This window comes from Scyliorhinus canicula, chromosome 8, assembly GCF_902713615.1.
Source record: "Scyliorhinus canicula chromosome 8, sScyCan1.1, whole genome shotgun sequence".
NCBI lineage: Eukaryota > Metazoa > Chordata > Chondrichthyes > Carcharhiniformes > Scyliorhinidae > Scyliorhinus > Scyliorhinus canicula.
Genome location: NC_052153.1, coordinates 38,819,608 through 38,842,355, shown reverse-complemented (window position 1 = coordinate 38,842,355; position 22,748 = coordinate 38,819,608).

Below are 22,748 nucleotides of genomic sequence, written 5' to 3'. Positions count from 1 at the left end.
CAATTTAAAATTAATGAACTGAAAGTGTTTACATGTACATTATGCAGAATTCTGACCACTCATAGAATCCCTACAGTGCAGAAGGAGGACATTCGTCCCATCGAGTCTGCACCGAACCTCCGAAAGATCATCCTACCCATATCGACTCCCCGTCCACCCTGCCCTATTCCCGCAATCTAATCTTTTTCTTTGTCTTTTTAAAAATAAAGTTAGCGTACCCAATTAATTTTTTCTAATTCAGGGGCAATTTAGTGTGGCCAATCCACCTACCCTGCACATCTTTGGGTTGTGGGGGCGAAACACACGCAAACACGGGGAGAATGTGCAAACTCCACACGGACAGTGACCCAGAGCCGGGATCGAACCTGGGACCTCGGCGCCGTGAGGCAGCAGTGCTATCTACTGCGCCACCGTGCTGCCCCCTCCCGCCCCCCCCCCCTACTGCCACCTAACCTGGACACTATGGGGCAATTTAGTTTGGCCAATCCACCTAACCTGCTCAACTTTGGACTTTGGGAGGAAACCGGAGCACCTGGAGAAACACATTCAGACATGGGCAGGACGTTCAAACTCCACACAGACAGTGACCCGAGGTCGGAATTGAATGCAGGTCCCCAATGCTGTGAGGCAGCAGTGCTAACCATTGTGCCACCATGCCACCCATTCCTGCTGAAACAAATCGGAAAACAAATTTAGATAGATTTGATCTAATAAGTAATCCATGCTTCAAGACCTTTTATCTCACACATGATATGTCATTGCTTCCAGTGCATTCACCTGCTGTCATGCAAGCCTACCAGGCTAATGAGAGCCACTGTACATTAGATTACTTATGAGAATAATTAATCCATTAGGACTTCTCCAGCAAACGAGCATTATCAATATCAGTTTTTACTTGTGCTGGCCGAGAACAGTTTGTTGGTTAAAAAAAACTATTTTTTGAGAAAGATCAATTGATTTCTCCACTATCTTTAGCCCTGCTTATACTGTTTGGTCCCACCAGTAGCTGGCAACATAAACACTGCCTGATAAACCAATTAGACTCCATTCCACTGATCTGTTGAAAAAGTAAAATTAAAAAGGCAGACAAAATCTATTTTTTTAAAACACATTTTATTCAAACTTGTATCAAAGTAGGCTACAGCAAATAAACACCCGGGAAATATTCTTCCCAACAATCAACTATACAGTTTGTACAGATTTTCCTCCTTTTTCACTCCCCCCCCCCCCCCCCCTCCCCATCACCCCCCCTCCCTATCATGCCCCCCCCCCCCCCCCCCCGTGACGAACAGCTCCTCAAACACGGTCACAAACATCCCCCGCATTTTCTCAAACTCCCGTGCTGAGCCCCTTAACTCATACTTTATCTTCTCTAACCGCAGGAAGTCGTACAGGTCACCCAACCAAGCCGCTACCCCTGGTGGCGATGCCGACCGCCACTCCAGCAAAATTCGTCGCCGTGCAATCAGAGAGGCGAAGGCCAAGACATCGGCCTTCCCCCTTTCCATGAGCTCCAGTTCCTCTGAAACCCTAAATATCGCCACCAAAGGGTCCGGGTCCACTCCCTCCTCCACCATCCTGGCTAAGACCACGAACACTCCCGCCCAGAATCTTCCCAATTTTTCACAACCCCAAAACATGTGCGCATGATTCGCTGGCACCTGCCCACACTTCTCACACTCATCTGCTACCCCCTGAAAGAACCCACTCATTCTCGCCCGAGTCATATGCACCCTGTGCACCACCTTAAACTGTATCAGGCTCATCCTTGCACAAGAGGAGGTTGCAATTACCCTTCGCAGTGCCTCACTCCATACTCCCAGTTGATCTCCATTCCGAACTCCGCTTCCCATTTCTGCTTCATCTTCACCACCCACTTGCCTCCCTGTTCCCCCAGCCACTTATATATATCCCCAATTCTTCCCTCCCCTTCTACATCCAGAAGCAGCAGTCGATCCAGCAGGGTGTATCCCGGCAATCTAGGGAACCCCTTCCAGACCTTTCGTGCAAAGTCCCTAACCTGTAGATACCTGAACTCCCTACTCATTGGCAGCTCTACCCTCTCCCTTAGCTCCTCCAGACTGGCGAGCCCTTCCTCCAAATACAAAATCCCTCACCTTGTCCAGCCCCACTTCCCTTCATCTCCTGTATACACTATCCACCCCCCCCCCCCCTCCCCCCGGCTCAAACCCATGATTCTAGCACAGCGGCGTTAACACCGATATCCCTTCCACCCTAAAATTCCTCCTCAGCTGATTCCATATTTTCACCGTGGACTTCACCACTGGGCTCCCTGAATGTCTACTCTGAGCCATTGGCAATGCTGCCGTCACCATAGCCCTCAAACTGGACCCCTCACAAGATTCCTCCTCCATCCTAACCCACTCTACCCCTTCTCCTTCCCACCACCACCGCACCTTGTCCACATTCGCCGCCCAATAATAATGAGGAAGGTTTGGCAACACCAACCCCCCCCCCCCCCCCCCCCCCCCGCTGCCTCTGTAGCAGGGCCTTCCCCACCCTCGGCACCTTCGTGTCCATAAGACAAAATCTACTATGTTTTTAGGACTTTTACTAAAGTACTGATTTCCCCAGTCAAATTCAAATTCCCTTTAGAATTTGTCGAACCATAAATATGTAGGTATTAATTGTGTAATGCTGAACATTTTCTTTATGCCGTATTATAACTGCTTGTGTCCATTTATTAAAAAAATGAGTAACTGCAGGAATTAATAACACTGTTGGCTTCTAAAACTGTACTACTTGCTGATAGTTTGTGCACAAGTTGAAGTGACAGGTTCAAGTGTGGAGTTCTACTCCACTGAGTTTCCAAATATTCCTAAATGTTTATCTCTCACCTGTTTCTTTCACTCACTTATTCTTTACTAAAGGAAAGAGAATTTGGAGCACTGGTTTCACAGTTCATTATCAGGATAGAAATTCTACACCTGCTCTCGTAGATCATTTTCACAGACTATCTGGAATCATTTAAATCAACAGGCCTTTCAAACAGAGTTTTATGCATTCACTGACCTGGCTGGAGACATTTTCGGCAGAAGTTACTTCCCCAGGCTGACTGGAAGCATTCAAATCACCAGGCCAAAGGCTAATAGAGAGAGTCTTGCTGTGTGCTGCTTTCCAAGTTTGTACAGAACTGAGAGACAAAAATGGAGCTGGCCTGGGTTTTTTTACAAAATATTCTGTAAGGCTTCACCAATCCCAATCAAGAACAGATGATGTCTCAGAATCTCCGAAGCACCAATTGACTGCTTGCCAAGTCCATCAAAATGATGGCCATGTCACAGAACATCCGGGGGGTTGGGGGGGGGGGACACCTAAGCCTGTACATAAGACCAAGAGTGTTTTCAGTTTGACCAAATTCTGAAGTTCAAAACAAAATCTGCAAGGTTGTAGGACAGGAATTAAAAAGACAAACAGAAATCAGACAAGGATTTAACAGGTTCCTTACAACATGCAGCTGCATGTTAGCATACTCTCTTCTAATTAAAAGCACAGTAAGAAGTCTTACAACACCAGGTTAAAGTCCAACGAGGAAGGAGCTGCACTCCGAAAGCTCGTGTTTGAAACAAACCTGTTGGACTTGAACCTGGTGTTGTAAGACTTCTTACTGTGCTCACCCCAGTCCAACGCTGGCATCTCCACATCACAATTAAAAGCACTGCCAAGTCCACTTGCTCCATCATCCTCACACTTCAAGACTGAAAGGGTGGAAACAGATCGGTGGACAATGAAGCGACCTGTCAATGCCCTGACCCATTTCCTGGTCAAGACATGAGGCATCCACCCATGCACATTCCTCTATGTGAGCGCCTTTTCAATTTTAACTCCCTTACTCTCTCACACAATATCCATGTCCCCACACGAGCCTCTCCCAACTCTGTCTGGCAAATGGGCATCTACATTGTTTAGCCTCAGTGGCCTGGGGAACACCCACAAAGCTGAAGACTGAGGACACTTGCGTTTAATGACTACCTGTGTGCTGACTTCCTGGGGGGGGGGGGGGGGGGGGGGGGCTGCAACGCTGACACAACATTTCTCATTTCAGGGCTGCCTGCTGAGCTCCTATCTTTGCCTCTTGTTTTGGGGGTGAAACATGGGTCACCTCTCTCTCTCATCAAGAGGTGAGTGCAAGCCATGGAGTTCAAGGACTTGAGGAGCTCATTTCCCAAAGGCTTAACTAATGGGTGCCAATCAGTGGCACAATCATGCATTGTCACCCTAACCTGATGGGAATAATTGACTCGTCAAGGAAGAAGGGTCAGGGACATTATTTGGGATGTAGCTTCCTCCTTTGGTAGGCGAGGCTCACCTCATTTCAAGACTCAAAATTACACTCAGCCTGATTCTTTATCCTTCTTTCCTCCAGCTCTCATGGGTTATGGATCATTCGAGCTTTCATCCTGAACAGTCAGCTACCCATAATAATATGCTTATCTCCTGGACTCCAGGACTATTGGCAGTACCCATCCATACTCCTCATGCCCTACAGCTGTCCCTTGCAGCCTGTGGGTAGGGAGGATAACTGTGACTAGCCTCTTTGTCTTCTCTGTACCAGGGCCCTCTTGCCCTCATGGAGCGAATCACCATCCCATGTCAGAGGCCCACAGTGCCCATGCAGCCTGGGGTTTCACCTGACCCCACCCGGGACCTCATAGTCACTCCCTGTGCTGACACTGTTAATTTCTCCGCTGCCATCCACTACCAGCTTTTATTCCAGAAAGGCTGTCCCTCCAAGGAACCATTGCTTAGACACCTGCAAAGGACACCAGAGAAGCGCAAGGTCCACACCTAGTGACAGATCCCTTGGAGACCGATAGAACCACAATAACAAAGGCCAACAAACACTGTGAGCAGCAAACCCTCCCCCAACCCACTGCCTTGACTCAACCACTGCCCCCCCCCCCCCCCACCCCTTTCCCCCTTCACTGAGAATGACTTAGCTGGTTCCCCCTTTTCGGTGCCCCCACTCCATTGGAATTCCGGGTGGGTAATGGTGATCTGTACTTTCATGTCCAATATTCCTTTCAGAGATGAGTGTTACATTACGTACGTAATATATATATTACTCTTTGAACCAGCCGAGTTGATGAAATGAACAATAGTCTTCTTGTAAAGATAAACTAATAATATTTGTGAGTCCTTTGTACTTAATACTCAACTAGTAAAATAAATAAATTACAGTAAAGATAACTAACTAATTATACAATGTAATAATAAATAACTTATAACTTCTCTCTCTCTAGCTATTCTATGTCTTGTCTGTTCACTCTCCTGAAGCACACTCTCTCAGAAAGAGCGGGAAAGTCCTTTTTATACCATCTGATGGTGAGACATTTAGTGTTGAATTGACTGTACTAGTTTTACATACATTGATCATGTATATTGATATACAGAGATCACTATTGTGAGGTCACCAACTTCATGTATTTACAGAGCTATTGTAAACCACTCTCTCATGATATTACAATGAGGTTTCTGAGGAACGTCGTTACATCACGGCGAGGGGTGTGGAAAATTGGGAAATGAGATCTCGCTGCCGGGAATCTTGTTTCCCGACTCTCGCAAACATTTGGGCCCTGTCGGCTAATGCAGCCTCAAAATTCCACCCATGGTGTATATCTTCCTCCTCGTAAATTGATAAGTTATTTGCACATTAATAACCATGTGTATATGAAACTTGCTGTTACTTTTCCAGAGAATCCTGGGCCATAAACCTTTCTTCCATCAACTGGAAAATGCCTCAGAAAAATCTGCGAATCGCCCACCAAAATCCTATTACAATTCCCACACACAAGCACACTTTTATTTTAATCTGGTACGTTTGGAAATAATTTGAGGCAGAAGAATTGCCCCCAGTTTATTTACAAACTATAAAACACTGATGAAGAAGCATGATCATTTAAACTCTGCCTGTCTTTACAATCTCAGCTGGTTGGCATTTCCACTTGGTCTAATAACGTGCTGCAAACTGTGAGACAGTCGCTCTGTGCTGACAAGCTAATCTGAAGCCATCAGATCAATGCCTCCTGCATCCTTTGAATGCCTCAGCAGACAATTGTCACTGGTACCTACGTTAATTGACACCACCTGACAGAAACCGGGCTTGGGGACAATTAAATTGATGGCCTGGATTTACCCACTGCAATCTCAGTATTAATCTGCTTATTTGAGCAGGTGAGCATATAACCCCACTGGCCCCAGCCCCACAAATCCCATCCCCATTCACATTATAAACTATAAACACTACTGAAAAGGGAAATACTGACCATATTGTATTTTCAGCCCAGTATCTACAAAGTTGTTGTCATGTTGGTAAGAGGTTGCTGTCTGAAGCAGCAGCATCAAAGGCTTGTACAAATGCAATCTACAGTGAGGAAAAGATGCGACACAATATGCATCGATCTTCGATATTTTAGAAAGTAAGCAATAGATTGCTTTGTTGTTGTGAATGACCAGAAAGGGTTTCAGAAACAAATCACTATTCCAAACAATACCATTTATCTAGCTCATGTATCTCATCGAATCCCTGGTTCATGGCTGAGGGAGGACCATGTGTCCTGGTATTAGTTATCTGAAGATAATTGTCATGTGTAATCGAGTCACAAGCAAGGGAATGGCAGAAAGGAATATATAAAACTCTCCACAAACATGGGGCAGCTTCTCCGACCCCCCACCGAGTGGGAGAATCGCCGGGGGTCGGCGTGAACCCCGTCCCCGCCGTCATCCTAATTCTCCCGCCCCCCAAAGACCGGCCCGGCGTGAGTCGCACTGCCCACCTGGGGGAATGGCAGGGTCCGGCGTGACTCAATGGGCGCCGGGGCTACCCGAAATCTCCAGCCCACACGGCTGAAGTCCCACCCGTCTGTTCCCAGTCCTGCCGGTGTAAATTAGATTAGGTCCCTAACCGGTGGGACCTGGCGGCGTGGGCGGGCTCCGGGGTTCTTGGGGGGGGGGGGGGCGCGCCGGTGGATCTGGCCCTGTGAGGTGTCACCTCGGTGGCATGGCCCACGATCGGGGCCCACCGATCTGCGGGTGGGCCTGTGCCGTCTGGGCACTCTATTGTTCCACAACGGAGGCTGTGGTCCTCCTCCATTCCTGGTGCGGAAGCGAATCCCTTTGCACATGCGCGGGGATGACGCAAGCAAGCGCTGGCGCTCTCGCACGTGCGCCGACTCTAGCCGGCCGGCAGAGGCCCTTTGGCGCCGGTTGGCCTGGTGCCAAGCCCCTTTCCTGCTGGCCGGTGGGGCGCCATCCACTCCAGGGTGGGCCTAGCCCCTGAAGGTGCAGAGGGTTCTGCACCTCTGGGGCGGCCCGACATCGGAGTGGTTCACGCCACTCCGTCCCACCGGGACCCCCCGCCCTGCCGGGTAGGGGTGAATCCCGCCCATGATCTTCAAAGCAATTGCTATAGCTACAATAGAACATTAGGGACTGTAGCAGTTCAAGAAGGCAGCTCACCACCATATTCCCAAGGGCAATAAGCAACAATAAATGCTGGTCAGGGTAGCAGCACAAACATTCCGCAAATATTTTAATAAAAAACGAAATAAAGCAGATGGGGGTGAAAGGGTAGCATAGTGGTTATCACTGCTTCCTCACAGTGCCAGGGACCTGGGTTCAATTCTGGCCTTGGGTGATTGTCTGTGTGGTTTGCACGTTCTCCCCGTGTCTGCAGGAATTAATAACACTGTTGGCTTCTAAAACTGTACTACTTGCTGATAGTTTGTGCACAAGTTGAAGTGACAGGTTCAAGTGTGGAGTTCTACTCCACTGAGTTTCCAAATATTCCTAAATGTTTATCTCTCACCTGTTTCTTTCACTCACTTATTCTTTACTAAAGGAAAGAGAATTTGGAGCACTGGTTTCACAGTTCATTATCAGGATAGAAATCCTACACCTGCTCTCATAGATCATTTTCACAGACTATCTGGAAGCATTTAAATCAACAGGCCTTTCAAACAGAGTTTTATGCATTCACTGACCTGGCTGGAGACATTTTCGGCAGAAGTTACTTCCCCAGGCTGACTGGAAGCATTCAAATCACCAGGCCAAAGGCTAATAGAGAGAGTCTTGCTGTGTGCTGCTTTCCAAGTTTGTACAGAACTGAGAGACAAAAATGGAGCTGGCCTGGGTTTTTTTACAAAATATTCTGTAAGGCTTCACCAATCCCAATCAAGAACAGATGATGTCTCAGAATCTCCGAAGCACCAATTGACTGCTTGCCAAGTCCATCAAAATGACATCACAGGCCATGTCACAGAACATCTGGGGGGGGGGGGTCCTAAGCCTGTACATTAGACCAAGAGTGTTTTCAGTTTGACCAAATTCTGAAGTTCAAAACAAAATCTGCAAGGTTGTAGGGCAGGAACTAAAAAGACAAACAGAAAACAGACAAGGATTTAACAGGTCCTTACAACATGCAGCTGCATGTTAGCATACTCTCTTCTAATTAAAAGCACAGCCAAGTCCACTGGCTCCATCATCCTCACACTTCAAGACTGAAAGGGTGGAAACAGATCTGTGGGCAATGAAGCGACCTGTCAATGCCCTGACCCATTTCCTGGTCAAGACATGAGGCATCCACCCATGCACATTCCTTTATGTGAGCACCTTTGCAATTTTAACTCCCTTACTCTCTCACACAATATCCATGTCCCCACACGAGGTTTCCTCCGGGTCCTCCGGTTTCCTCCCACAGTCAAAAGATGTGCAGGTTAGGTGGATTGGTCACGTTAAATTGTACTGTAGTTGCGGGAGCTACAGGGATGTGGCGCTGGGTGTAGGCCTAGGTAGGGTGTTCGGCTGGAAGGCCAGCGCAGACCCGATGGGCCGAATGGTCTGCTTCTGCACTGCAGGGATTCCATGGATTCCAGGGAAATCTGAAAAAACAAATAGAAAATGCTGGAAATACACAAAAGGTCAGGTAGCATCTGTCGAAAGAGAAATAAAGGTTTCAATGACAATATCAGTATTTGGCTTCATATCTCAAGATATGAGATGTTGATTCATCTTGTGGCAGAGTCTAGGACCAGAGGGCAAAATCTCAGAGTAAGGGGTCACCCAATTAAGATGGAGATGAGGAAAAATTTATTTTCTCAGAGGGTAATGAATCTGTGAAATTCTTCACTACAGAGAGCTGAAGAGGCTAGGCCGTTAAGTATGTTCAATGCTGGTGGCGCAGTGGGCAGTAGTTAGTACTGCTGCGTCACAGTGCCGAGGACCTGGGTTCGATCCCAGTCCAGGGTCACTGTCCATGTGGAGTTTGCACATTCTCCCTCTGTCTGTATGGGTTTCCTCCGGGTGCAACAGTTTCCTCCCGCAGTCCAAAGATGTGCAGGTTAGGTGGATTGGCCAGGATCAATGCGCGGGGCTATGGGAATCAGGTGGGGGGGGGGGGGGGGGGTGGGCCTAGGTGGAGTCCTCTTTTGGAGAGTCGGTGCAAATTCGATGGGCCAAACGGCCTCCTTCTGCACCGTAAGTATCCTATGGATTCTAATAGCATCATGGGACCCTGATTTGCATTTATTGATAGGGCTCCCATTCAAATCGGGCAAATGCCTCGGCCACCCAGAGAAAAACGCCCAGTTCAAAGGGAAGCAGGGAGGAATGGAGCAGGAGTGATTTTCTGAAACAATTTTCACTTCACGGGTCCCTGACGGTATTTTCTGGGCTCACCTCCTAATGATGGCTGGAAGGGGAAAATATTGCAGGACTAAGAAAATTAGTTTCCTGTTGGCATTAGAACAGGTTGAGATTGTCCACTCTCCCTCCATTGTGGTACGCTTTCCAGGTTGCACCATGCTGGGAATGCCAGTTGAATACATTATGCCCCTGACTGACTCCTTGAGGGAAAGGGGCACCTGGAGCGAGTTTGCCCCAACACACTTACCATCCTGACTTGCAAACACATCGCCGTTCCTTCATTGTTGCTTGGTCAAAATCTTGGAACTCCCTCAATAACAGCACTGTGGGTGTACCTACACTACATGGACTGCAGTGGTTCAAGAGGGTAGCTCACCACTACCTTCTCAAGAGAAATTAAGGATAGTCTAGCCAGGGATGTCCACATTCCTTGAATGAATAGAAAAAAACAATCTAGCTGCCCTTGTCCACCCTCACATAGACACTAATGGATGTCACCAATGCCAACCGTGATGGAATGCAACTGCAGCAGCAGCATAGACACTACGTCCTGAACCAAGGTCTCCTTGGCAGCTGTCATCTTACCAGTTGACCTCGGTGCACAGGCATTACCTCAGACTGAATGTGGACATGCACCATCATACGTTGCAATCTGTGAAAAGCAGTCGACATCCCTGCCTGATGTCTGTCATTGCACCTCCAACATGTGCATTAAGACTGAGTCCACAGGTATATCATCTGACTGGGACTTAGCAGCATCTGGACCTCCAACAGACCTCAGAGTGTTGGTGAACTCAGATGGCTCTGCCTCCACCTGAAGTGGACCGGAATCTGTGCTGTGCTCAGCAGATGGTGACACTGAGTCTACTTTAGACGAGCGTGATGTGTGCCTCTGCACTGCTGGAGGGTGCGGGCAGCACTGTGATGAGCCCCGCATAAATGAGTCCTCAAAATCCTTATCTGAAGTGTCTTTGCGGCTTTGGATGAGGAGTTGGCTCCCAGTGTCACTGAGACAGGCGACTGTGGTGCTTATGAAAAAGAGTAGAGGTGATTACTACATGGCAACAGAATCCCAGACATAAAATTGTACTCACAGTCTCTCTGTCTGGAAGATCAGCTGACGGAGAACGTATGCCTCCGTCCTCATGTCACCACAGGCACAGGCCGGTCCTCCTAGGCCAGGTGTACTACAGGCTCCTCATTGCTGGGTGAGGACCCTGATCTAAGGCATTATGACATTGGTCTGGGACCTTTCACTTTTCTTATAGGTGAGCTTAGCCAGCATGAAGACAGATGGAGAGAGCAGGAAGCATGCCAAGGCAAGTTTTAAGGATTCCTGCCTTGTGTGGCTGCTGAGTGGAGCTGTGTATGGGGATGAGGGCACGGGCAGCATAGGATGTGAGCCCAAATGGAGTTTCAGTGTGCGTGTAAGACAATGAGTGGTGATGTCCCTTGTGCTAGCAATGTGGGAGGTCCCTGTGGACTGTCATCCTGTGAATGTGTGGAGCACTTGTGAGAGTGTGAGCTAAGAGACGGATGAGAAGGTTGACTTATCCTGGCTGTGTGGATGAGATCATTCATCCATGTGTGGCGCTGTATCTCTGCTCTTCTGTGAGTTGAGTTGGCGCTCACTGCCCCAGACACCTTACAAGCCAGGTTGGGGACCTTGCTGGACCTCCTCTGGCCATGCTGGGGCTGCATTTGCACTCACTCTTCCCGCTTTGTTTGGCCACCACTTGCCTGGATCAGACGTGGTCTGCAGACATTGAACAATCTCCGTCTGGGTACAGTTTAAACTTGGCATCGGAGTGAGGATCCACTAGGTGATGGCGGGCTGGCGATTCACAGGCGTTCGATGGTGAAACAATGTACTTCCAGCTGATGCATATTTAATAAGGTGGGAGGTGGACAGTTTGGCACAAAAACGTACCATTGTGGTCGGCAGGGAAAAATCGCTTTTGCCACCCAGCACTGCATTCAGTCCACAGAGGACAAAATCCCACCCCCCTATTCTCACCAGGCAGGTGGGCTAATATTGTTGCTCAGGGTCAGAAGGCTCTGGGTTCAAGGCCAGGATTGAGCAAGTAATTTCGGCAGACACTTCAGAACAGTACTAAAGTGAATGAGACACTGTCAATGGTGCTATCTTTCTGTTCAAAAATTCACCTCAAACCTTGTGTGCCCTCTCGAGTGAAAAGCTCAGCTCTCCTGATATTACTCCTGACATTTATCTCTCAGCTAACACCAACATAAACAGATTAGCTGGTCATTCACCTCATTGCTGGTTATGCGATCGTGCAGCACCCAATTTGGTTCCGAAACAGCCAAAACAGCACTTCAAAAGTACTTTACTGACTGTAAAAATCTCGGTGACGTCCTGAAGATGTGCGAGGCACGGTGTAACTGCAAGTTGCTTCTTTTCTCCTCATTGTGCATTCAGATCATAAAAAAAGAATACATGCACGTCATTAAAATTTAAATGGTAAATATTCGTTTTAAATGGAATTTGAACCATTGCATAGTTTTCCAATCCAGTCCTCCCAATTAAAATGTAAATTTTCACTTGTAAATAATCATTGCTTCCCCACAGCTCTGATCTGAGACCAAGTGAAATGGGAATTGAATGTGCGCTTGCCTTCAGCGTTGAAATATGCAACACCACTGCCCTCCCCAAAACGATCACTTCAGATGGACAGTGGGCCACACAAAAATGACCATGAAAAAAATCAATGTCTGTAAAAATGCCTGGTTTGTGTCATATCTAATCTCAATGGCAAAACAAATGATTTATTCATTTACTTTAGAGCCATTGCAAATTTTCAGCTTTGATACATCTTTCCATCAAAACAAATGATGTACATTATGAGCTGGGTTATGGTGATTATGATTTGGTCCAGTATTCCAGGGCTCAGGTCAGACTGCAAGTTGGGAAAGTGGATTCATTCCATCAGGCAATTTATGACTGGCATCATTAACGATTTAACCATGAAATCTGCTGGAGCGCCATAAAATATCAACTGGATTGAAAATAAAAAGAAGACCATACATCGCTTTGAGGTGAAGCGTAGTATTCCAATTCTCTTTTTGTTTGGCCACAGATTAGAGCTATAGGAAAGCAATGGCATTTTACCAGTGAATTTTTACCATTTAAATTTTCATGACGTGCATGTCCATGAAAATCAGCGAAACAAAATATATGATAGCCGTTGGCTGGTTCATACCCCTTGACCAGAGTCAAGCTTTAAATTTTCAAACAATGCTTGGTAGTTAACTGTCAGTCACCATTAACTAATGCATTCTCCATGGCAGCACCTCTGCCAATCAGCGTTCACTTGCCAACCAATCAGCACTCTCTTCTCATACAGTGGAAATGATTGTTTCCAATGATATTGGTATTCTTGCGATTGTCCTGCTATGTATTGTGCTTTCTTTTCCTCTGTCTTTTCCTATGTTCCAATTATGGCAATCAGTGAGTTTGCCCTCCTTTCTTTTGGTATCTATGTTCTAATGCTCACAGTCGCCAGGTATCAAATGATACCACCACAAGGTTCAACCAGCTATCGATCAAAGAGCCAAACACCAGTTTGTTAGTTCAAGGTCAAGGGTACTTTATTTACACACAATTAGTCATGCAATATAAACACTACTAGTTAACTACATCTATCAACCAAGACAACCTGTACTTTACTTTGGGCACCCGGCTTAGGTCAGAGGACCAGTGGCCGCTGTTCGATTCTGGATCTATCTATCGAGTCCGAAGGAGTGATTGCTGCTCAGCTTGGCTCATCCGTCTGGTAGCGAGCATTAAACTTGTACTTTCTTCTGGTGTTGCTGCAATTGGAGATGGCCGGGGCTCCAGGTCCAAGAGAGGACGAATATATGGTGAACCCTTCTTCTTATACTCTGTTCGATTCCTAACCAATAAGTGGGCGGGGATCTGGATGGCTGGGCATGTCCCAAGCGGTCACAGACCCCATTGTTGACGCTTCCCCTGAACAGCGAGTGGCGCCGAAATGTTAGAAATACTCAGCAAGTCAGACAACATCCAGAGAGAAACAGAAGTTAAGTCTGCCTGGTCTCGAGACCCTGCCTCGCATAAAGTCTGTTTCTCCATAGATGCTGTCTGTGCTGTTACAAACAAGCACTATTTCAGTTATCAGATCCGAGGCAGTCATTAGAAGAATAGATTCAGTGCATTATGATGGACAATTCTATTCATGCTGATCTGAGCAGCCGGGAACGATGCCATCATTAGGCTCAGGTCAAACATCATGAAAATATATGTTTGGGGGATATACTTTATAATTAAAATAGTACTCAGTGCATCCCTTTAGTTTGATTGTGAACTATCTGTCAAAATCCATTTCTTCATTGCAAATATGTATCTATTAAATCACTTACAAACTGACAGTACAGCTCTGCCAACTTTTCTCTCAATACTGCGGTTCAAAAGGGTTCTTCTTTAACACAAGGACAACTATGGCCTTGAGGAAATGTTATAATCCCCTTATGCTTGGAAAGATTCCAACCATTCTCTCTCTATCACTCACCTGCATTATACCTGCTGGCAATACATCTAAGCTTTAATATTTTCTTTCATTTTTTGTTCAATTCTTTCACTGCTTTCATGAACACAGCAGGCAGCGCCAATGCGTTTGTGTATATAAGAATTGCATAGATTTCCATGTGAAAGAATGAATTTTAATATATACACTGAAACTGACAGGAACAGACAGATGCTTTGTTCCAAGACTGCGCTAACACTGCCACCATATGGAATTAATAGAGTATGACACCTGCAATCTTAGTATAGAAAGAGGAACTTGCAGGAGGACATTACTTCAGTGGACGTCCCAAAGTACTTTATTGCCAATTAAGTATGTTCTTCTGAAGTATACTCACCGTTTTAATGTCAAAAACATGGCAGTTGATCTGTGCACAGCAATAAGACAATGAGCAAATGACCTATTTTGGCACTATTGCTTGAGGGGTAAGTAGAACACAGAGAAGTAATTGCATGCGGCGGGATTCTCCGTTACTGAGACATAGGGCGCGATTCTCAAATTGCCGATGCGGCAATCGGCCGGAGAATCTATTTTTACGCCGAAAGTGGGGGCGCTGCCATTTTTCCGATGCTCTGCCCCCTCAAAACCGCCGTTGGGATGGCGTCAGGATGCCACCTGGCAAGGAAGTGAGATCCTGCTGAGTTGCGGTTCCTTGTGACACATGTGCCAACCCCGCACCGCCCCAACTCCCTCCGCCACCTCCCCCACCCCCACACATGAGGGGTTGTCAGCGAGTATCCAGTACCTGCAGGTGCAGTTGGAGAAGTCAAACTGCGTGCAGCAACAAGAGGTGGTGCCAACAATGCATGCCAACCAGGACAACACCGCACGAGGGCGTCCGTGGTTGAGGCATTGGGGACGAATGTATCAGCTATGGATTAGCATGCCCAAGGCCTGGGGCATTCTGTGCAGGTGCTGGCCGAAGCCCAGGACAGGGTCGCCACCTCACAGGCCACCATGTCCCAGAGCCACCTGGAAAGTGCAGCGGCGCACCTGTGTGTGGCCCAGTCACACCAGGTCATGGCTGGGAACGCCGGCAGCATTGCCCAGGTGCTGGCCAACATGGCGCATGTTTTGTTATGCTCTTGACGTAGCATAAGGTGCTTCATTGATGCGCACTCTGACAAAGGAAGGTTCAGATTTGGAGATAGCTTTAACACTTTTATTGAACTGTTAATGATTCTCCTACTTGGATTCGACTCTCCTGTTAATCCTGCTATAGCTACTCAGACTAACTAACCAGTCTGCTACAATCCACGTGGTGGGTGTGATGTGTTTTAATCAACCCTGTGTACTCACTACTGGAAAGAGGAAGATCATGTGTGCTGTGTCCTTATATATGGGTTGGTGTAATGCCCCCCTGTGGTAGTGTCACCTGTGTGTGTGTCATGTCCTATCTTACTGGCCTATTGGTTGAATGTCTGTGTGTCTTGTCTCTGGTGCTCCCTCTAGTGTCATCTAGTCTACTTGTATTTACATTAGCCCTTTGTGTATTTACAGTGATGCATATCACCACAGCGCAGACACAGAGTGAAATGGTCCAGTCACAGAGGGAGATGGCGCAGTCACTGGCTGATGTGACACAAACCTAGAAGGTGGTGGTGCAGTCGCAGCATGATGTGACGCTATCCCAGATGGCAATTGTCCACTCCCTGTGCTCTATGGCAGTGAGCGTGCAGATCCTGGTCGAGACCAGAGCGGACCTCCAGGACTGGCAGCGCCAGGTGGCAGGGGAGCCTCAGGGGCAGCTCATCTCCCATCCCCGTCTCATGGAGTAGCCAGGGGCCCATGCCGATGATGCCTGCAGGGGAGGCTCTGGAACACCACAGCACCTCGGATTCCCCCTCTCCTGCTCCAGTGCATCTGGTGGGCAGCGGGCAGAACGGGGTGGCACCACGCCACCCGGGACACCCGAGCAGCAACTGGGCTCATCCAGCCCTGGTCGCCCTGGAAGACACCTGCCGACACCCAGGCCGAAGGGGAGGAATCACAGCAGGCCCCCTCCACTCCTGTTATACCATCTGGGGCACCACCAAGACCGAGTGTTAGGGCCCGTAAGGCCAGAAAATTAGATACTAGTTAGATACTAGTTAAGTTAGCATGGGTGCAGGGCACAGTGTAGAGGCTTTCAATCAAGGAAAGCAAGCGGTTCAATCTTCGAATATATTAGTGGGTGATTCAGCGAAAATATTTCTAAATGTCATTTTGGACGAGTTTGGCGGGGTCTTTTGCGTTGGCTACAATGGCGAGTTCGTGGCCTGTATTCACTCTCACATAGTTCCAAAAACGAGCCCCCGCGTGAATCTTACCACTCCGAGTTCCCTCACTGTCTGATTCACCCGACTTTCGCCTCAGTTGCTCAACGCTAACAAGGGGGAGCTGCTTTTAAACGCTCGCTCAGCACTCAATCCCAGACAAATAACAAGGATGCAACGAGACCTGCTCCTTGCTTTGGGGATGCCGACCTGGCCAGGGTTCTAGACATGGATGAAAAGCGGGGCAGAGAACCAACAGCAGGGTTCGCAACACTGCATAGGAGGCGGTGGCAGCAGTAGTGAGTGTGGGCAGCATGGCCAGGAGGACTGCTGTGCAATGTTGGAAGAAGATGAGCTGCAAGGGTAAGTTACCACCTCTCTCATAGCATCATTCCCACCCACCACCCCTCAATTTTGCAAACCCCAGTTCCCTCCCCCCAATCCACTTGCTGACACCTTGCAACCTCCTCATCCAATCTTCAAGCTTGTTCCTCAGAACCCCCTCGCACACACCAACACAACCCGTTCATGTCCAGGTGTGGTGCCCACACATGCCACCTGCTATAGAGCTCCCTAAGCCATCAAACGTGCAGCTCACAATGTCCTCTCTTTGTCCCCACAGAGGATAGCCCATAATAAGAGGAAAAGGGTTAAGATGGGGGGAAGAGTTCCAGACATCCGAATCCTCACCCCCTATAAAGAACAGGCCTTGGAGATCTTGGGGTTGTTCAAGGAGCAAGCAGTGACTGACAGTGAGGTTGGCTTGGGAGAGAGAGGTGAGGATCCAATGCCATATCTCAAGTGAGTTGCTGATGTCCCACAAAATTATCTTTCCCTCTCACTGACCATACATCTATTGTCTTCACCATCTGAGGAGGTCAAGCCATCCGAGTCATACCCCCCTTTCCCCCCACCCCCGCCACTCAGTAGAACATCTCAGAGGAGGGCCCCGAGGAGAACACTGGTGAGGTGTAACAGCTATCACCCACATCTTTCACCAATGCAGAGACGCACACCTCGGTTGGCGACATTAAGAGACAGGCTCCGGGGCACTACCTGGTGAGCGCCACAAGTTGCTGATACACGTCAGGTGAAGGCAGGAACATCCAAGGGAAACAGCAGTCAGAGATCTCAGGACTCAGCTGGGTCCCAGTCAGATGTCGAGACACTGGACTTGGTTTTCCCATAGCTGATGCAGATGATAGGACAGAGCCTGACACCGAGGATGGGGTGACAGTGACATTCCAGTGACTTCAAGGCCAGTTGGAGGAGTCCCAATGCCTTCAGCTGCAGGGGATGGTGCTTATAATATGTCGGACCCAGGCCAACACTGCTAGGGTGGCGACCATAGTGGAAAACCTGGAGTGCAACGTCTGCTTCTTGAGGGTAGTGTACAAGGCATGCCTCAGTCTGTGACGACCTGTCTGAGGGCCTTGATATGATGTCCCAATCGATAAGAGATATGTCCCAGACACAGGTGGACATTGCCGAGCCATGGCAGACCACGGTCCAGTCACTGGGGTGCATCGCTGAGGGCGTCGACACCATGGTGCGGACAATGGGGTGCCTGCAGGACTGGCAGTACCAGATGACACAGAGGCTTCTGGAATTCACTCCAGCTGCTCCTCTGTCCCATGCAGTTATCTTGGCCTCTATGGGCACCCACTGGGATCCCAACCCAGGCGCGACATTCCACCAAGGAGACAAAGGTGGTCTTGAGTTCTTCTGAACCACCCCCCACCTCCTGACACTGGAGAATCCCAAGGGCACCGGACAAGGGGAAGGTGATGTGGGATGATGCCCGGGTATACAGAGCATCCGTGAACGGCAACGCCTATGGCACCAGTGGGTACGCCGATGTCCTCCAGCTCCAGGCCCTCCAGAGGACGACTGCCAGGGGCATCAAAGGCCACAGGGAATGGAAAGCAGCAGATTGCCTCAACCTCTGATGTGCATCTTGGAGACACACATAGAGGTAGCACTATTTGTAGTTAGGGGGAATGGAAATCTGTCACATAAACATTTTCACTGTTGAAACATTTGATACATGTGAAGCCACTGTCACTTTAGTCTTCACAGCGAGCCTGCCTGCAGCTCACCCCCTGTTCCCGACTCCCCCTACCTCCCAACATCCCCATTGGGAGAAGGCCAGTGAATTACAAACTGGTTCATGCGCGGTGCAAATCTCAATTTTGACCTTTCTTGCTATTCACTCGGAGCACTCGGATCCACTCCAGTGCAATACGGTAGCTGAATTGCACCCTTTGATTCAACAAAAAAATATGATTGAACATAGAACATTACAGCGCAGTACAGGCCCTTCGGCCCTCGATGTTGCACCGACCTGCGAAACCACTCTAAAGCCCATCTACACTATTCCCTTATTATCCATATGCCTATCCAATTACCATTTGAATGCCATTAGTGTTGGCGAGTCCACTACTGTTGCAGGCAGGGCATTCCACGCCTTTACTACTCTCTGAATAAAGAACCTACCTCTGACATCTGTCCTATATCTATCTCCCCTCAATTTAAAGCTATGTCCCCTCGTGCTAGACATCACCATCCGAGGAAAAAGGCTCTCACTGTCCACCCTATCTAATCCTCTGATCATCTTGTATGCCTCAATTAAGTCACCTCTTAACCTTCTTCTCTCTGACGAAAACAGCCTCAAGTCCCTCAGCCTTCCCTCATAAGATCTTCCCTCCATACCAGGCAACATCCTGGTAAATCTCCTCTGTGCCCTTTCCAATGCTTCCACATCCTTCCTATAATGCAGTGACCAGAATTGCACGCAATACTCCAAATGCGGCCGCACCAGAGTTTTGTACAGCTGCAACATGACCTCATGGCTCCGAAACGCAATCCCTCTACCAATAAAAGCTAACACACCGTACACCTTCTTAACAACCCTCTCAACCTGGGTGGCAACTTTCAGGGATCTATGTACATGGACACCGAGATCTCTCTGCTCATTTACACTACCAAGAATCTTACCATTAGCCCAGTACTCTGTCTTCCTGTTATTCCTTCCAAAATGAATCACCTCACACTTTTCTGCATTAAACTCCATTTGCTACCTCTCAGCCCAGCTCTGCAGCTTATCTATGTCCCTCTGTAACCTGCAACATCCTTCCGCACTGTCCACAACTCCACCGACTTTAGTGTCATCTGCAAATTTACTCACCCATCCTTCTCCGCCCTCCTCCAGGTCATTTATAAAAATGACAAACAGCAACGGCCCCAAAACAGATCCTTGTGGCACACCACTAGTAACTGGACACCAGTCAGAGCATTTCCCATCAACCACCACTCTTTGTCTTCTATCAGCTAGCCAATTTCTGATCCAAACTGCTAAATCACCCTGAATCCCATGCCTCTGTATTTTCTGCAATAGCCTACCGTGGAGAACCTTATCAAACGCTTGACTGAAATCCATATACACTACATCAACTGCTTTACCCTCATCCACCTGTTTGGTCACCTTCTCAAAGAACTCAATAAGGTTTGTGAGGCACGACCTACCCTTCACAAAACCATGCTGACTATCTCTAATCAAATTATTCCTTTCCAGATGATTATACATCCTATTTCTTATAAACCTTTCCAAGACTTTTCCCACAACAGATGTAAGGCTCACTGGTCTATTGTTACCAGGGTTGTCTCTACTCCCCTTCTCAAGAAGGGGACAACATTTGCTATCCTCCAGTCTTCTAGCACTATTCCTGTAGACAAAGATGACTTAAAGATCAAAACCAAAGGCTCAGCAATCTCCTCCCTAGCTTCCCAGATGTGTGTGTGATGCGTCACCGTATGGAGTTGGGTCTGTATTGTCCCATGTGATGGAAGGCGGTTCTGAGAGACCCATTGGAGATGTATCAAGAACATTATCTGATGTGGAACAGGGATATTCACAGGTAGAAAAGAAAGGCTCCACCATCATTTATAGCATTACGAAATTCCACCAATTAGCATCCTGCCGCCACTTCATCATAATTACAGACCATAATCTGCTTTTCTAAGATGAAAAGGTGTTACTCCCAATAACTTCAGCCCAAATTCAGAGGTGGGCATTGTTCTTAGCGGTCTATGAGTATACTTTTGAGCACTGACCCGGGGCTCGAAAAGTCAATGCAGATGCCTTAAGTCACCTTCCATTACCTGAAAACACACAGCTGCCCTTAGTATTGCGAGCGATTGTGACGCCACTCAACCTGATGGATTCTTTGCCTGTGACAGCACAGCAAGACCAATACTGGACTAACAAAGAGCAAAGAACAAAGGAACAGGCCCTTCGGCCCTCCAAGCCTGCGCCAATCACGTGTCCTATCTAGACCAACCGTCTGTATCCTTCTGTACCCGGTTGTTCATCTGCCTATCCAGATAAGTTTTAAATGTTGCTGACGTATCTGCCTCAACCATTACACTTGGCAGTACATTTTCCAGGCCACCTCCACCCTCTGTGTAAAAAACCTCCTCTGCACATCTCCACTGAACCTTTCCCCCCTCACCTTGAAATTGTGCCCCCTTGTAATTGTCATTTCTGCCCTGGGAGAAAGCCTCCAACTTTTCACCCTATCTACACCCCTAATAATTTTATAAACTTCTATCAGGTCGCCCCTTAGCCTTCGTCTCTCTCTCGAGCGAACAATCCCAGTTTATTCAATCTCTCCTCATAGCTAATACCCTCCATAACTAGGCAACATCCTGGTAAACCTTTTCTGTACTCTCTCCAAAGCCTCCAAGTCCTTCTGGCATGCAGTGACCAGAATTAGGCACAGTATTCCGAATGTGGCCTAACCAACGTCCTATATAACTGTAACATAATTTGTGAGCTTTTATACTCTATACCCCGTCCAATAAAGGCAAGCATGCCATATGCTTTTGTTCCAGGGTCACTGTTGTCAAAGATCAAGGGCATGACATGCATGGCTGGCAAAATATGAAAGTTTTTGATGAGATTATGGAACCGTGGAGGAGTGGGGGGGCCACAATTTATCCATCGGTTGGCAGGAGATCATAGACTCATTGAATTTGCAGTGCAAAAGAAGGCCATTTGGCCCAACGAATTTACACCAGCCCTTGGAAAGAGCACCCGACGTAGGCCCAAACCGCAATCCTATCCCAGTAACCCCATCTAACCTATTGGATACTAAGCGGCAATTTAGAACAAAGAGCAAAGAAAAGTACAGCACAGGAACAGGCCCTTCGGCCCTCCAAGTCCGTGCCGACCATGCTGCCTGTCTAAACTAAAATCTTCTACACTTCCTGTGTCCATACCCTCTATTCCCATCCTATTCATGTATTTGTCAAGATGCCCCTTAAACGTCACTATCGTCCCTGCTTCCACCACCTCCTCCGGCGGCGAGTTCCAGGCACTCATACATCTCCTCTAAACCTTGCCCCTCGCACCTTAAACCTATGCCCCCTAGTAAGTGACCCCTCTACCCTGGGGAAAAGTCCCTGACTATCCACTCTCTCTATGCCCCTCATAATTTTGTAGACCTCTATCAGGTCTCCCCTCAACCTCCGTCGTTCCAGTGAGAACAAAACGAGTTCATTCAACCGCTCCTCAGAGCTATTCTCCAGTCCTCCGGGACATCACCTGCAGACAGTGAGGATCCAAAGATTTCTGTCAAGGCCTTAGCAATTTCCTCTCTAGCCTCCTTCAGTATTCTGGGGTAGATCCCATCCGGCCCTGGGGACTTACCTGCCTTAATATTTTTCAAGACGTCCAGGGACAGCAGGGTAGCATGGTGGTTAGCATAAATGCTTCACAGCTCCAGGGTCCCAGGTTCGATTCCCGGCTGGGTCACTGTGTGGAGTCTGCACGTCCTCCCCCTGTGTCCTCTGACAGTCCTCATCGCTATCCACAATTCCACCAACCTTTGTGTCGTATGCAAACTTACTAATCAGATCAGTTACATTTGCCTCCAAATCATTTATATATACTACGAACAGTAAAGGTCTCAGCACTGATCCCTGCGGAACACCACTAGTCACAGCCCTCCAATTAGAAAAGCACCCTTCCATTGCTACTCTCTGCCTTTTATGACCTAGCCAGTTCTGTATCCACCTTGTCAGCTCACCCTGATCCCGTGTGACTTCATCTTTTGTACCAATCTGCCATGGGGGACCTTGTCAAAGGCCTTTTTAAAGTCCATATAGACAACATCCAATGCCCTACCTGCATCAATCATCTTTGTGACCTCTTCGAAAAACTCCATCAAGTTAGTGAGACATAACCTCCCTTTCACAAAACCAT